This window comes from Chrysemys picta, chromosome 4 (genome assembly GCF_011386835.1).
Source record: "Chrysemys picta bellii isolate R12L10 chromosome 4, ASM1138683v2, whole genome shotgun sequence".
NCBI lineage: Eukaryota > Metazoa > Chordata > Testudines > Emydidae > Chrysemys > Chrysemys picta.
This window is the reverse complement of record NC_088794.1, coordinates 118,655,332-118,672,511: the sequence shown is the minus strand read 5'-3', so window position 1 is coordinate 118,672,511 and position 17,180 is coordinate 118,655,332. Positions and strand designations below refer to the sequence as shown.

General features: G+C 40.7%; 1 long non-coding RNA gene across 1 annotated transcript; it reads left to right on the top strand.

The window, feature by feature from the left end:
• The first annotated feature begins 161 nt into the window (after positions 1 to 161).
• Positions 162 to 9,605, top strand: LOC135983180 (uncharacterized). The gene is made up of 3 exons (XR_010600716.1): positions 162 to 563; positions 3,717 to 3,786; positions 7,024 to 9,605. It is a non-coding gene; the product is annotated as an uncharacterized LOC135983180 (long non-coding RNA).
• The last annotated feature ends 7,575 nt before the right edge of the window (positions 9,606 to 17,180 follow it).

Below are 17,180 nucleotides of genomic sequence, written 5' to 3'. Positions count from 1 at the left end.
GGGTAGACCCCTGTTGGACTCCACTAGATACTCCCTCCCTGTTTGACACCAAACCATTGATAACTATACTTTGAAAGTTTACCTGCCATAGGGAGTGATATCCTCTGTTTATCCACGGAGCAGGTATGGCCTGACCAGATGCAGTGCAAGCTCTTCCAAAATGCCCTGTCAGTATGCATGAATTCTTACCTGGAGACAGCACCTCAGTTTAAGTTGGTAAATCAGTGTCCATGATCGATCTAATTGTCTCTGTGCTGAGAGTCAAATGGGAATGACTTTTGGTCACTACCAGCCTGACCTAGATTTGAACTGATAACCCAGAGGTAGACTAGCAGTCCCCTGAGTGGTATATGCCTAAACCTCTCCATTCTTCAGTCACACAGTATCTCATATCAGACTAAAGTGTTTTCTGCATCTCATAATCAGAATCAGTCTGTGCTTCTGCTGTTTCAAATATCCATCTGACAGAACAAGGCTCACAATCAGAAAACCAGCCCAACTTTATTATTGATTCAAGAGGAGCATGAGCAGCAGAATTTGATCTGGATTTCAAACACTCTAAGGTTAGTGTACTAGGATACAGGTTTTTAATTCAGCATTTTCATACCATCATTTCCTTTTGGGACTGTAAGCAGTCAGTAGAGATGAAACAGTGTAACAGGCAGGAGATAGAGAATGGAGTGCCTATTGTTTCTATTCAGCAAACTAGAATGAAGAACAAATCATTTTTGTACAGCCAAGATTGGCCTTCGGCATGTGTTTTCATACACTATAATTAGCCTAAAATGTAAACAGCAATTAATTTACATGCAGAAAAGCTGTGTAGGATCCCATCAGAAGACATGTTTTCTGCTACAGTCGTAACCGGCAGGAGCTGTGCTGCCTGTACTTTTATATGAGACAACCACAGCTGGCAGATATCTTCATCAGAAGTGACCAGTGTGTAATGGCAACTTCTTGTAGGCTCATGTTATGTTTTAAAGAGCTTCAGATCCCATAACTAAATTTCCTCTATTATCTCCCTGCCTGTTTCCATAAAGTATGTTTTAGCAAAACCTGTTCTCATTTGCCACTGGCAAAAGGCATGCTGAGTTATCCTAGATGAGGATCTGGCCTTATGCACCAAACTTATCCATTGTGTAACATCACTGACTTTGATGAAGTTACATCAGGAAAGTTATGGCCTGTAAACCCTACTACATCACTTCCTTAGTGTCTCAATAATAGATTTATTTACAATTCAATAAGAAAATTATTAGATGGTTTGCAAATACCAGTGAATTATTAAGACTATATTTCTTAGGTACCATCAGCTGCTTAGTTGATTTGTCTTATTGCATAATTTTATGTCAGAAAATATCCCTAGTTTCATAAAGAGAGTCATGAAATATGTATTTTTAGATTAAATAAAATAATTCATTGCCAATTAAATATCAGCTGTCTGACTCATATGTACTAATGGTATTCAGCAATTTTGTAATAGTTATACATATCTTATTAAATAGTAATTACATCTCAATAAACAGAGTCAATAAACAATGTTTTAGGGGGAGAAAGTAACAAGAATAGAGAGAGAGGGATTTTTTACTACAAATTTCCAGCTGAAAGAAAACACCAGTAATTTGGATGAAAGCTGAAAATACAACACACCTTCAGCAAACTGCTTTCATATTCTGAACCTCTCATGTCATTTGGAGATTCTGGACTAAAATCTTCCTTTACATTATGAATATACTCTATACAAACCTTACCACTTAAACAAATTTGGCTATTTTAGGATACTCAGGGCTACAGATAGTCATCATCTTCTTCTTTCTTGGCACTTCCCTATTTGGAGTTGGTGACTTTTATTGCCTTCTTTCAAAACTCATGATCATATGCCTGGCTGTCATGCAAATTGTCTGATACCCAGACTGCTGATATCCAGTTCATGTACCAACTCCTTGGTCTCCCCCTTGGTTATCTTCCATCCACAATTATTGCAAGGGCTATCCTATCAATATAATTCTTAGATCTCCACTGGACATAGCCATACGAGCGTAGCATAGCCTCCCTCAATTTGCCTTCAACTGGGGAAATCAATTGAAGGGAGGGGCTACAGATAATTTTGTTTAAAAGTCCACAGCCCTGCAAAGATTGACTTCAATGGGACTATAAAGCTAAGCATGGACAGTTAGCTTATCTTGTTCCCACTGAGGTCAGTGGGAGCAGGGCTGGCCCTTCACTTCTACTAGTTACAGTTTGGGAGGCCAAAAGAGAGGGAGTTATCAGAATAGAAGGTGACAGTCTCCTATGACCGTGAGTTGGAGACTTGTGCTTTACACAGGATAATAACTAATGAAAAATCTGTACATGGTGGATGAGAGAGACCCAAAATGTTTTCTAAAATTTGGGACAGAGCATTCAAACTTTTCAGCAGAAATAGGGGCCAATCCTGCAAGTTTTCTGTATATACACAGCTTACAGAATCAGGCCCCTAATAAGGAAAGCTTGTGCTTTGTTCTGGCTGGTTTACTTCTCTGGGCCTCTGAGGTAGAAGGAGGCAAGAGGATTGGTTTTCTTATTCTGGTTTATTTACATTTTATTCCTCCCCCTAAGATCTTAATGCTCATACCTTAATCATGCTGTGCATCAGAGTTTCCTTTCCAAAGGTCTGAATAAATGTAAAGCTATATATGGATTGTCAATAATTAATGTTGCAATTTGGAATTTTTACTGGAACTTCTCATGCGTCTTCAGTCCAATTTATTTATTACTGGTTTTATCAATGTGCTACTTACATTATGACTCAGCTCTTTGATTCTGTAGCCATGGATTATATAGCACTCTATGGAAAAATCAATGAGAAAATTGCATTTAAAAATACTCTCCATTTTCAGTTACTGTATTTCTAAAAAAAAAAACCTTAAAGAGTCTATTACATCCCCAAATGAGTGCTCCCCAGGACACTGAGTTTAAGAGGAAATCCTCAATTGCTGCTTAGGGGGTTAGATTGTGTCTGTCGGGTACAAGGGCCATTGCCTCAGAAGAAGCACCAAGGAGTACTTGTAAATCAGATAGTCGCAATCCTGCCATTGCTCCCATTTTGCTTTATAGCCTCTTAACAGATTCAACATACTTCCCCACTCCATGCCGGCTCACTGCACTATCTTGGGCTTTGTAGGGGGAAGAATCAAGAACCTGTCCATCCCTCACCCTTCTCCACCACTTCCTTGCCCATTTGCTTATGAGGCGGTGGGGGAAAACAGCATCTGTGCAATGGCTGCTTCCCTTCCCCACCTGCCCTTTGCAACTGGAGCGAGATGTGGGGAGGCTGCACAGAAGAGTGTGGAGGAGGGAATCTTACTCCCCCTTGTACCTCTGTGCCTTACATGGTCATTCAGTGTTATCCCTTAAGGATTTGTAAAAATGCTGTCAGTAGAAGACACCTGAAAGATACATTGGAGCAAGAGAAGCGATCTTAACGGAAGGAACTCCATTATATGCTTGAATGGGTCTTACTAACACAGAAAGCTGTCCAGAAGTGAGCAGGCACAAGGTTAGTAAAGCATATTCTGGACTGATGTGCAGACACTGGAACGTGATTGCTGGCTGAGTTGCCTTTTTCTGTCCATTTGAGACAGTCACTTAAGAGCTTAGTGCCAGTGATGCATCTTTTCAGCAGGTACTGCCACAAATCAGCAGTTTCTTGCAGCAACTAATGCTGTTCCTTTCAGGGAGGGAAAATGACAGCATTGTGAAGCACTAGTAGCAGAAGAGATGAATCTCAGAACTGCAACAGACTTTGTGAGTAGCAAATGGGTTGACCTCGGTTAACAGGAGTTGGTAATATTGCATAATGGATAATGCTTTGTCCTTGTATAGGTCATTCTATCTCAGCCTCACAACACTCCCCTGAGGGAGGGAAGTATCATTATTATTATTTCCCACTTTGCTGTTGGGGAAACCAAGGCACAGAGAAGTGAAGTGAATTTCCCAGCGCTGTGCTCAGGAAGAACTTGGCACAGCACCCCCATCTCCTGACTTCCACTCCCTTTCACTAACTTCACCAACTCTGTCAGTGTTTGAAAATTGAAACCACATCTCTGTGATGTTTAGTCAGGGCTATAAAGAGGCTCTCACAAGCCATCTGAAAATTCTGTTTCTGAACAGCTCTAGTAGTCGAGTACTAGAGCTGTTCAGAAAACGGAATTTTCAGCCTGCTGAACATTTTGCCGTTTCCAGACCAGTTTCAGTTCCGATTCAGAACAAAGAGTCAAAAAATCAAAAAAGTCTGTGAAACAAAGAATTCCAACAAGTTTTACATCAGAAATGTTAAAACAAATAACTTTGACCTTGTCAGTCGAAACAAAACAAACACTGTCCTTTTGAATTGTCATTTCCACATACAACGTGGCTTCAGTTTGTTCTATTTAAACCAAAGAAGTGAAGCAACATTTTATGTCAAAGCAAAAGGTGGTTGTTTCATTTCAAAATGCTGATTTTATTGCCAGAAAATCAAATTTTTTCATCAGAATTGATACTTTCCCATACAAAATTTCAATTTTGTCTAAATGAGATGTTTCAGGAAGAAAATTTTCAGCAGGAAAAAATTCTGATCAGCTCCGACTACCAACATTCCTCTGCTTGTTTGGAACCACACTCTGTACCGTGCACTATCTGCTATAGCCTCTGTGATAATGTTGACCACCAAATATGGCGTCCCACCACTGGAAATGGAGAATACAGAGTCTCGGAGTGGATGTTCATTGTGGATGGGAGGCCTTGCCATGCACAGATTTGGTTTGAGATGCAACCACCAAAGATACAGTAGAGACCATGAAGCTCTCACTGAGATCCAGTATCATGGACTCCATCGTGATATTAGATACAGCTATAAAGATATAGATAAAGCAGTTTCCTGTGGTAAATGCAATACCACAGGAAATGTGCCTGGTTTTATATTTAATTACAGATTTGGAATAACTTTGTCATAGAATTTGCTAAAGTCCCTTAAAAGATCCTGAGCCAATTTAGGAGTTTTCTTTGAAATCAGGTGAATCAACTGTTTTGGCTGAGTTTCACTTTGAGTTTTTAGGTTCCTTGATAACTCAAAAACAAATTTAGAAGTTTGAACCCACATGGATCAGAATAAAAGAAAGGTCCTCTTCCATCCCTTTGAAATGACACCAACCAGGATCACACAGCTCTGATTATAGGGTTATTCCTGAATGTGCTTTTTTTTTTTTTTTAACTAATGTGGTAAGTTTTCATTGGAAATTGTTCAGCTGCTGTCTTCAGAGAAAGGAGACAAAAATATTCTTCTTGACTAGCTTTGGGAAAGGGAATATGAGATAGGAGTTAGGGAGTCAGTTCACTTCTATGTGCTTCCATTTCTCCATCTCTAAAATGTCGATAACAACTCTGACCTACCTCACAGGGGAGCTGTGAGGCCTAATCCATTGCTTGGGAAATGCTTTGGGATCCCCTTGTAGAAGGGCAAAGTACTATTATTATTAAAGTGTATTCCACTTGGCTAAAACCTGTTCAGCAACCAGTTTGATAGATGAAGTAAAGCTCTTACACAGTCAGACAAATTCTTCTCTCGGTTTCACATGCACAATCCAACTGTGCTTGTTGTTATCATCGCAACCGTACACTGTCATCTTCATGCTGACAGTTCAGTAGATTTTGATGATTTGTAAGAACTACCTTTTTCTCATCAACTTTTATCCTCCCTATATCTGACTCCCAGCTGTGTGCACACGCTCTGATTGATGGTCTCCTGACTCTCTACCTCCAGTGTTTCAGAGATGATGGTAGAACAGCTTTCCTGAGATTCCTTCAAGGCCCAGGGTAGCTATTTCATCCCAGCTGAAATCTTCAAATGTTCTTTTAAAAAATATCCTTCACCACTGGAAATGAAGAAAGAATGGCAATGATCAGTGGTTCACAGTGTGAGATTTTTAAACACTTCATTTCCATCTTCGTTTAAGTATCTTAGGTCTTTGAAATAAAGATGCTAACATGAGGTGGACTGCCTCTTTGTTAACACTAGGCACACTGCTGTTAGACAATCACTTACACACACATCCAAATACACAGACTTGTGTACTAAGAAATGTAATAGGTTTTAAACTTGAAATCATGGCAAATATATTTTCAATAACTTTACATCTCCTTTCTCTTGCCTGAGATGAGTTTACAATCAGCTTGATAAATGGCATATTTTAATGCACTTGTAAGGCAAAGCACTTTGCAAACAGGAAATATGGGATTTTTGTCAAGGCCTTGGCAGGATGCATCTAAAACAGTGGTTCTCAACCCGCAGCCTATGGGACACATGCAGCCCAATCAGTGCACAGCCGCAGCCTATGTGACATCCTCAGGATTACACAGGTAGCGTGTGTATGTGTGTGTGTGTGTGTGTGTGTGTGTGTGTGTGTGTGTATATATATATATATATATACACACACACAAATACACACACACATACACACGCTACCTGTTTATATATATTATATATATTGTGTGGATGCAGCCCACATAACACATAGAGAGCTGCATATGTGACCCATAGTGGTAAATAGGTTAAGAACCACTGATCTAAAAGGACATCTGTCTAGTGATTAGAGCAAGGGACTGAGAATCAGGGTTTTCCTTTTCCACTAATTCACTGTGTGACCTTGGTTAAGTCACTTAATCTTTCTGCCTCTGTTTCTCCATCTGTAAGGTGGGGATAATATTTAACTACATCTCTGGGGTGCTGAGAGGCTTAGTTAATTATTGATTGTAAAGTGCATTGATATCAGAGGAGCAAAGTTAATGGGGTGAAAAGTTATTATTTATTCTGTATTATTATGCAGAAGAAATTTACACTACACCTTTAGGTACGCCTAAAATGTAGATTTTAGTGATTTTTTTCCCCTACTTCACTGTGTAATCCATGATGGGAAGTTTGAGGAAAACATTTATGTCCCTAAACAGTGTCATTTTTTTTCATTTGACAAATACTAATTGCTTCTTTCATTGTCATTTGAACAGAACTGAAGCCATCTCTGTCTAAGATGTTGAAAAATTGGAGAGGATGCTGAGAAGAACAACAAATTATTTGAGGGCTGGTAAAATGCCTTACCGTGAGAGACTTAAAGAACTCAACTCTTTAGTTTAGCAAAAAGATTCAGAAGTGACTTGATTACTTCATGGTGAGAAAATAGGTATTAAAGGTCTGATAGGGCTAACATAGGTAGTAAAAGGACCTTGAGTCCAGTGGAGAAATGCATCACAAGAACCAATGGCTGGATGTAAAAAACAGATAAATTCAAATTAGAAATAAGGCACAAATTTTTAACAATGAGGATGATTAACTATTGAGAGAAACTACCAAGGAAAGTCTTAGATCAAGACTGGATGCCTTTCTGGAAGATATGCTTTAGGCAAACACAAGTCATTGGTCTCAACAACGGGGTAACTGAGTGAAATTTTTTGGCATGTGTTATATAGGAAGTCAGACTAGACAACCCAATCGTCCCTTCTATCCTTAAAATCTATGAGTTTTTCACATCCTCACCTATAGTCCCAGTGATAAAGTCCTTCCTGAAGCTTCACTCATGCAGACTTGACTCCCATTGACTTTAATAGGGCTTTTGACTTAGCAAAAGGAAAGACTGTCTAGTAGTTAGGGGGCTACCTTAGGACTTGGGAGACCTGCATTAAAGTATCTTCTCTGCCACATTTCATGTGTGATCTTGGGCAAGTCACTTACTCTCTCTGGGCCTCATTTCTCCATATGTAAAATGGGAATAATAGCACTTCCTTTCCTCTCAGGGGAGTTGTGAGAATAAATACATGAAAAATTGTGAGGCGCTCAGATACTACAGTGATGGGGGGACAAATTAGGACCTAAGATAGATATCTAGCAAAGATGAAGTAAAAAGTTCAAGATGAGACACTATTTAAAAAGCTGGATTGTATTCTCACTGTTGCTGCAAATTCTCTTTGTAGTCCCTCAACGCTACATAGAAAGTTACATGTTAAAAAGAATTCAGAAAATGCGTCTTGCTGTACTAATTTCTATGGTCTCAATCATTCAATCCTTACTCAGACAAAACCTCCATTGGTTTCAATGGAATTTTTCCCTGAGTAAGGACTGTGTAAAGAAACACGGGTGTTGGTTCTATGCTTCTATTAACAAAAATATCACAGATTACAATTACATTCTCCATTCTTTTCTGGATGAGCATAAAGCACAGTGTAAATGGGTTACTTATAGGCAGGGCTGGTAGTGTGACCTCCTTTTAAGGTTGTCTGACATTTCCTATTATAAGACCCTGTTTTCAAATGCTTATAACTTTGCAAAACTTTAAACATTTGGAGTGAAATTTTCCATGCAGGATGTCTGCCTCTGTCTGAATTCTTCTGGAAGAATTCAGCCAAAACAGTTCAACTGTTAAACATTTATTTTAAATCCTCTACTGCCCCATTGCTTTGGAGTAGGGACTTAACATTTGACAAGGGAGTGCGTTGTGGTCAGTGATGTGCCTTTTGCCAGCCCCATGAAAATCTGCCCAAATTTGGCCAAATTATAAACCTCTGAAAAATCATGGTTGCCTGTGCAACCTTAATTCAGCCCTCTTGTGTATATGCATTATGTTAAAGTCTTTAATTAATGTTAAATTACAAAATTGAATTCCACAGTATATACCTTCATTGTCACAAAAAAATTCATGATTAAAGTTGTGATGATTTCTGTGCAAAAGGAATTAAAGGCAAGTGCTTTTGTAAAGGTGAACTGTACATAAGAGGATGAAGAAACAAATCCATTCTTTCCTTGCCGCTCTGACTTTTTCCATTTGTATTCCCTTTATTGACTGGTCCCATTTAGTCTCTCAAACCATCTCCCACAACATACTTTTTTTAATATGGAAAACAAAACTTTTTTTTTAAAGTAGAGGAACTAACATGACATTTGCCACCCATCACTCTGATCACTGCTTATAGCCACATCCTTCCTCCCCAACTTTCGTGTGTCAGGTCTATTTAGACTGGGAGCAATTTGAGCAGGGACTGTCTTTTATGTCATGTTAGTACAGTGTCTATCTAGCACATTCGATCCTAATCTCAATTTGGGGTCTTGAGGTGGTACCAGAATACAAACAGTGGTGATCACCAGTGTTAATCGTAGTTAGTAAGCAAACTAAGTAAGGAGTTTAGAATTTGGCCTATTATAGCATCAAAAGTGTATCAGGCACTTTAAAGACAACTGTGAAAACTCTGGTTTAGAATTTATAATCTAAACCAGGGCTTCTCATCCCAGGGGTCATGAACAAAAATTGGGGGAGTGGTAAATAATGAAGTGGACATATCACTGAATCAGAGCGATCTGGATTGCTTGGTAAGAGGGACACAAGCAAACAATATGCATTTTAATATGGCCCAATGTAAATGCCTACATCTAGGGACAAAGAACATAAGCCATACGTACAGGAAGGAGCAATTCTGGAATAGATTTGGGGAACAAATATTTAATAATGGGCTCTTTCATCTAGAAGACAAAGATATAACACAATCCGATGGCTGGAAATTTAAGATAGACAAATTCAGACTGGAAATAAGACATACATTTTTAGCAGTGAGGGTAATTAAACATTGTAACAATTTACCAAGGTTCATGGTGGAGTCTCCTTTTTTAAATGCTGGCAATTTTAAAATCAAGACTGGATGTTTTCCTAAAATATTTGCTCTGTGAATTATTTTGGGGAATTTCTATGGTCTATATTGTACAGAAGGTCAGACTAGATGATCAAAATGGTCCTTTCTGGCCTTGAACTCTATGAACAGGTGCCTGGGGTCATGACAGACCAGCCCTTCCTATGTTATTAAATGGGAGGGGAGATCCCATTAGGAAAAAGGATGAGAACTGCTAATGGAAACAGATGATATATACATGAAGTATGAGAGATGGGATGCTATAAACAGCAAGTGATTGAATGGTGGCTGTTTAGCATGCAGTTTGTTAGTTCCACATTTGTATTAATTTATATCACATCACTGGCAAGTATCATAGATGGAAACAAAAGCTAACAAAGAGTTATAAGCATTCAGTTAAGAAATAAGTCTTCAAGTTTAAATATGATCGCACTCACTGAGGCTGACAACCAACTCTGTTTAGGGAGAGGAAAGATGTGCTGAAGCTCTATATTTTGAATGTGGAAATAAAAGCAATGGGGTGACCCAGCTCACAGATCATGACAATGAGCATGGTGGAGAACTCAGAGAAATCAGCCTGATTAGGTAGGAGACTGTCATGGACTTTGAAGATCTTAAAAGTCAGCAGCTGGACCTTGAACTCAATTTAATGGTCCACCAATGTAACTGAATAAACATGGCGTGGAGCATGAGTAATGAGGAGACTGAGCAATTAAGTGAGCAGCATGGTTCTGAACAACCCACAGAGACCATGGAGGAGGAAGAGAGGAGCAGGTGGAGGGAGGGAAGGTGATAGGATTAATATTCAGTGTTATTTTTATTGTAAACATCAAGAAGAAGATAATGAATTCTAGATCTAGCTACTGAGATTCAGGCTACCTCGTTCCAGGCAATGGAGATATGAATAATTAATAACCCACTTCAAAGTTCAACACCTCCATCTCTTCCCCCGTGGTAGTCTTTGCAGAGGCAACAGCCAGCTAACAGGAAAACTGCTCACAATGTTGTTTGCAGATCAAGTTTTCATCATCACTGCTTCAAGGTGTTCTTATCAGCATGGTCAAAAGGAGACCTGACACACACACCCGACAAGAGGACATACAGCTCCCTTACATTATCTCATGAAAAGCTGCCACAGTTAGCCTTTATTCTGATGCATACGAAGGCCTCTAGGGGTCAGTGGTGGTGGTAGTCTATGGTTGTTATAAAGCATTCTTGTTCATTCCATGGGAGCTGGATAGACAAGAGGGACCAGGCTCAGCAACAGAGATAGGTCAACCCCACATGAAAAAGTTCAGTGACCTTGAACATGGGTTAGTCATCTACTCCAGAAGTAAGGGGTAGTGAGTGTTTTATTGGATGTGCATCATCAACTAACTGCTACTGCCTTTCCTGATTAGTTTGCGCAACTGATGCAACAAATTTTGGGAGGAAAATTCAACTAAATGTTATTAGCCCAGGTGTCCTGGTCCTCTGATCCGACGTCTAACCCCAGGATCACCTCATGAAAACAAATGTATTCCTGCAACAATCAAGTAGCCCAGAAGAAATAGTAACAGTGTGGATGAGCAGAACTGCTTTTGAAATGGTGAGAGCTTCAGCTTCCAAAAAAAACTTTACCCACCTCAGAGAAAACACGTTTTCAAGGTCCAAAATGTTCAGACAAGTTTTGCTCTTGGAAACCTTTGTATTTCTGGGGCTCAGGCAACTAAGTATTCTCATTCAAGTGAATTTATTCATCCAAGAAGTGGATATGCCAAGATACTCCAAAGAAAGAGAGCCACATGATGTTTTGGACTAGGTTCAGAAACAAGGAGAACTGATTGAGTGAGTGACACTGTTCCAGCAAGATTTTCAGTCCAGTCCTGTAGACACAGATGGTAGAGGGCAGGGCTCAACCCTGGGGGTTCCTTCTGGTTCATGTCTTATGGTTTTAAAATCACATGCTTCAGAATGTTAGCTAGCCACCTGCAGGGGTCAGGAAGGGATTTTTTTATCCCAATGCATTCTAGGTTTTGGGAGGCTTTTTGTCTCCTTCCTCAGAAGCAACAAAGATGGCCACCGCTGGAGGTGGGGCACTGGACAGTGCTCTGAGGTGGTATTGAGAATGCTCTCTCTCAGGTGCTTTTCAGAGGCTCTTTATTACTCATATGCTTGGGATATAACTGATCACTGCATGTTAGGTTGGGAAGGTTTTTCCCCAAGGTCAGATTGGCAGTGTCCTTGGAGGTTTTTCACCTTCCTCTGCAGCATGGGTCTCTTGCCAGGATTATCGAGGTATATCTCACTTAATCAATTCCCTTGCCATTGCAGGGGCCTCGAGCTTTGGTGCACCTCAGTCCCTCCTATTCTTTGCCTGTTTTGCATAATAGTCTAGTCTCCTGCGAGCTGTAATTAGACCTATTGGTCTAATTTCAGTTGTTGAGTATAGTGTGCAGGTGCTGGTGGCCTGTGATATGCAGGAGGTCAAACCAGGTGATCTGGTGTTCTCTTCTGGCCTTAAACGTGACTCTATCATGACTCTGACTTAGGAAGTTCAGAGGTGGCTTAGCATTTAGTGCTTTACTCTGGCAAGGGATGAAGAAGGAGATAAAGCTAGATGAACCAATGAGCTGCTCTGGTATGCACTGAAGTAGGATACTAGACTGGTCAACCAAAGGATTGCTCTGGAATGACAATTTCTATGAAAATCTTTTTCTCATCGCTGCTCTCCTTTCATCGCCTCCTTTGTTCACGGCATTTGTATTCTCTTTCCTACTGTGACCCTGGAGACTGAATGTTTGATCCAACCCACTGTGGAAACATTTTCAGGTCTTTGTGGGTCTGCAGAGAGGAAGGAAAGGCCATGCCAGCTTTGATCCAGTTAGAAATGTTTCTATATTTTGGGAATATGTGGTGGTTTCCTTGATTAACCATTAGTAGAATATTTAAGGCCAAATTCTGCCCACGAATAAACAGGCACGACTCCCATTCAGCTGTGCCTGTTACACAGGGTTCTCTCAACCCAAAGCTCAGGATAACTGTACTCTTTGCGAGGCGGTGTCAGGAACAAATCAAAGGGGGACACAGCACATCTGTCTGATTAAAGATTGGCACAAACCCAAGTGCTCTCATCCAAACTTACTATTTTATTAGATCTCAAGTACACACAAATAGGCAAAAGAGTTAGAGCACCTCCAAACAAGTTACCCATGGTCTGGAGGAGTCTTGAGTGATCAAATGACAAGGTTCAAGTGGCCAGCTATCCACAGGGATATCTCTGGGGATTCCAACAGATGTCCAGAAGGTTAAATCCAAATCAGTCAGACCTGTCTGCCCCTTTTATGTTAGTAACTGGTACAATTACATCAACAACATGTCAATCAAGGAAAAACCATTAAGCAAGCACTTTTAAGCCATTAGTCATACAGATGTATTTTTTGCAGAGTCTGCAGTTTCATGAGTCCTCACACACACACACACACACACACACTAGAAGTCAAAGATAGGTAAACTTCCTGTCTTTCCAAAACCACATACTTCAGCAGTTTGAAGGAAGCAAGACAGGATGGCAAAGGATCATGTTCAATTCTCATAGTCACTCCCCTTCCTTTCCTGGCCTGCCTAGTTATGCTAAGGCTGCTACAAAGACCTCATGGGTACTTTTGGCAATAAGTATGATAATTGGTATTCAAGGTACTGGCAGTGGCCTGGGCATTTTGCTGCACTGCCAATGTCTTCCCTAACATTCCATACACTACAGATAAATTTTGTCTGTAGAAGCTACTTTTGTGATTCCACTTGGATTTGGCTATTTCAGTCGTAGGCTGTCTTCGATACATTTTGCTTTACTACAGGAATCCAGAAAGAAAAGGGCATGGAGAGTAATTTTTACTGATGGAAGAATTTAAATTATGCTTCCTGCATCCAGTTATTCAGTAGTTGCTAATCTGCTAGAAATTAAACATTATTTCATATTGAAAATGTAGGGACGTGACTAAAATATAAATAAAGCTTCAGGAAATGACAGTGTGAACTTGGAGATAAGAAAAGAATTGGAAATTGGTGAAAGACCTCAGCATGCATTCCACCCATCATGTGCGTCTTACACTTGGATTTCCCATAGTAGGCAACTCTTGACAGTAATTCTGAGACACTTGGTTCCAGTCAGACAGCTTTTTCTTTTTCATCGAGCTGGAAGAAGAAATGGGGAGTTACATACGTGGTCATGCACAGGTGCGTATATAGGAAGTGCTCAACACATGCAGAACTGGGCATGCTGTTCTGTGATGTGTTAGCGATTATGCTGCTTTAAATAAAACAGACAAGGACTGTTACCATTCCACGGATTGTCACTCATCACAGGGAACAGTCCTCACCTTAGGGACAAATTTACCCTCAACCCCAAACAATCCTGGTGGGATCTCTCTTATTATTACAAAGTAAAATATTTCCATTTGTTGCTTAGATTATAAACTCTTTAGAGCAGGGACTCTCTCTTTCGCTGTCTGGAAAGCAGCTACTGCATTTGGGGTGTGACTGAAATATAAATAACAGATACCAGTGGAACAGACAGGCCAGAAATACAGAATCAAGAAACTGAGGATAATCCTACATCTGTTAAATCTTCCTGAACTATGTTGTTTCCTGTGTTCTTTATTTTGGATCATTGTCCCAGATTTGAGCCCAGGCACAGTGAGTAGTACTGTATGCCAAGGACTAATGGATCCTTCCCCCTGTCCTTATTATGCCCTTCATCTCCAAGACAAAAGAGGCTTTTGGACAAATTTCCAGTTTAGTTTGATACAGCGCAGTGTGTCTCTGCGAGGTAATTAATAGTGCCAGAGGAAACCCCGCTATTGCAAATGATCTGAGCACATGTGCCTGTTTCTTGTTTAAATACGCTTTTCTCTCAATCTTCTCTTCCAAAGAATATCCTGTGCATTCAATGAGTTTCTGATCACCCAGGGCAAGGTCAGTGAGAGCATCATTGCTGTCCCAAGCAGAATAATGGAGCTATCAATAATAGTTAGATCAGGGTTAATAAGTGGAAGATAATGAGGGGGAATGGGAGGTCACATTGACACACACTGAAAACACCTTGGCTTAAAAAGATGGTTAGCAGTGAGGCTGGCTTTTCATTTCCACCTTATCCCTGGCAAGCATTTCATTTTTATTCTCCATTTATTCTGATTCAGACTTGCTCACTTGATCATTTTTCTGTCAGCTTTGGCAACTAAGGGCCAAATCTTGAGAGGTGTTTGCACCTGCAAATTCCACTGAAGTCAGGCTCAAGCCCGACTGACTCAATAATGCTCTATGGAAAAACTCCCCTGGTTGAACACAGTGAAATAATATTTAGTCCTCCCCATTTTCAGTGCGCTGTAAAAACACTCCCACCCGACTACTCCTCACAGCACTGCACTGAGGAGGGCACTGAGGCACCTGCCCTGCCTAGCAGAACACCCATGGGAGGACAATGGCAGTGCTACCACCACCTGGTCTTCTCTGGGGTTCAGTCCCCCATCTAGCACTACTGCCCCCCAGAGGCACAGATGGGAATTAAGCACCTTGTGCATGCACAAGGAGTCTTCTTCCCCATGCAAGGGCCAAGAAAAATCATAGGCCCTGCTCTTAGGTGACTGCAGAGACTTCACCTTTCTAGTGCTCTGCAGCGCACACTAACCAAAAGCAACAGGGGCATTGTCCCTATCTGCACCCAGCACCTGCCAAGGGAGCTGGCCAGAAGCACTGAGGGGAATGACCTCTCTGGCAAGACTGCCAGTTAATAATTGGTTGTAATTCACATTTTTACTGACTTAATTTAGATCAAAATAGGGTACAGTATTCATTGCAAAATTTGTGCCCACACAGACTTGCAAAGAAATTGTAAAGGTATGAATCACAAGCAAGGTGGTTAATTCCAGATACTGTATGCACAAGTCTGTAGAGATCGCTCCGGTGGTGGTGATCTTGGTACTGGATAGACACCCACTGATTTCATGTAGGTATTTCCAGAGGGCATTTCCTTCTTTTCTCCATGCTGAGAATAACTGCCCAGGCTTTCCCAGAATTTTCCATAGTAGTATGGTAAGTGCAGACACACTAGCCAGGGTGACACATGATTTTGGTGTGAAGAATGCTGTTATGTAAACACAATTCAGACCTATTTGTTGTAACGTGCTCAAACATGAATGTCATGACCTGCTGACAAAACTCATAGCTGTACCTGTAGTGTCAATGGGTCCTTAAGCTGTGCAGTACACTTGCAAGGGAAGGGACTGAAGTCTCACTTCTTTGAAGCTTTTAATACCAAACACTACGAAATGTCCTCTAAGGAACAAGCTTGCATTGGCAGAAAGAGGGACTGGATTACTGTAAGCAGACAGAATTCCTACCGTTCTCCAAATTAACAGAGTATGCTTATACTGTAGATTGTCCATACTCACCCCCTTCCTGGGATCTGGCTTTATTGGTAACTCCAACAACAAAACAATCCTCCAGCCTTCTCCAAAAGCCTGGATGTTCCTAGGGGTTTCCCCACAGAACCTCCTCTGTCCATAAAAGAGACTTTAATCCCTTTTATATCCTTACTGGAGCCTGATAGTTTGAGTCATCAGTAATTCCACTTTCATGAAAGGTTCAAGCACTAGACAAGATGCATAGACAATGGAGTCCTGCATGCTTATTCAGAGTCTGCCACCCACTTACACTGATCCAGGGGTCCACAGAGTGCAGCCAGACTCCCTTTCTGTCCTGCTAGTTGGGAGGGGAGTCCCAAACCTGTTTCAGTTGTAACATGGGATCACAGTATAGAAAACATTGAAAACAACTGTGTTGGGGGCGGGCGATTGCCTTCTTTAACATCTATGATTGTGTGAACACCATGTTATCTTGCGGACTCAGCTCCACAAATCTGCTAGCGCACACCAATTTTGCTGGAAAATGTATTCTTCTAAAATATCACCTTGTAAGTGTGTGCATTCCTTAATAGCAACATAGTATAATTGGATGGTGTTTAATGTCAACACAGCCGTGTGCTGCTCTCTGCCTTTGTTGCTAAATACACCTCTTCACTCTGAGGAGTGTGATTTAACCTCAGCAATAGCTCTGGAGTGCAGCAGGATCAAAGATGTACATTTGGAGATTGCTTCAATAAAAAGCAATCTCTGTGTGTATATATAGTCCAGTACTATGCCTGCACCATAACTGGCCACTTAGCAGCTCTCTGGTTGATAATCCCTTCAAAAAGGACAAGAACTGAATAAGCCCTGGAGACTTTACCAACCTCTTTGTTCTCTATTGTGATCCCTCTAGGTCAAAGCTGAGGCACTTTGGCACAGAATAAGAGTGGCATGAAGGAGGCTTGAACTACCTGTGGCCATAATGTGCCCATTCCAGGGATACACAGAATAGTTGAGGCCTAAATACTATGGTGAGAGACACATTAGCTATCACAGATTAAACAGACAGTCACACAGATTTCAGTCTCTGTGATTATCAGGCTGGCACTT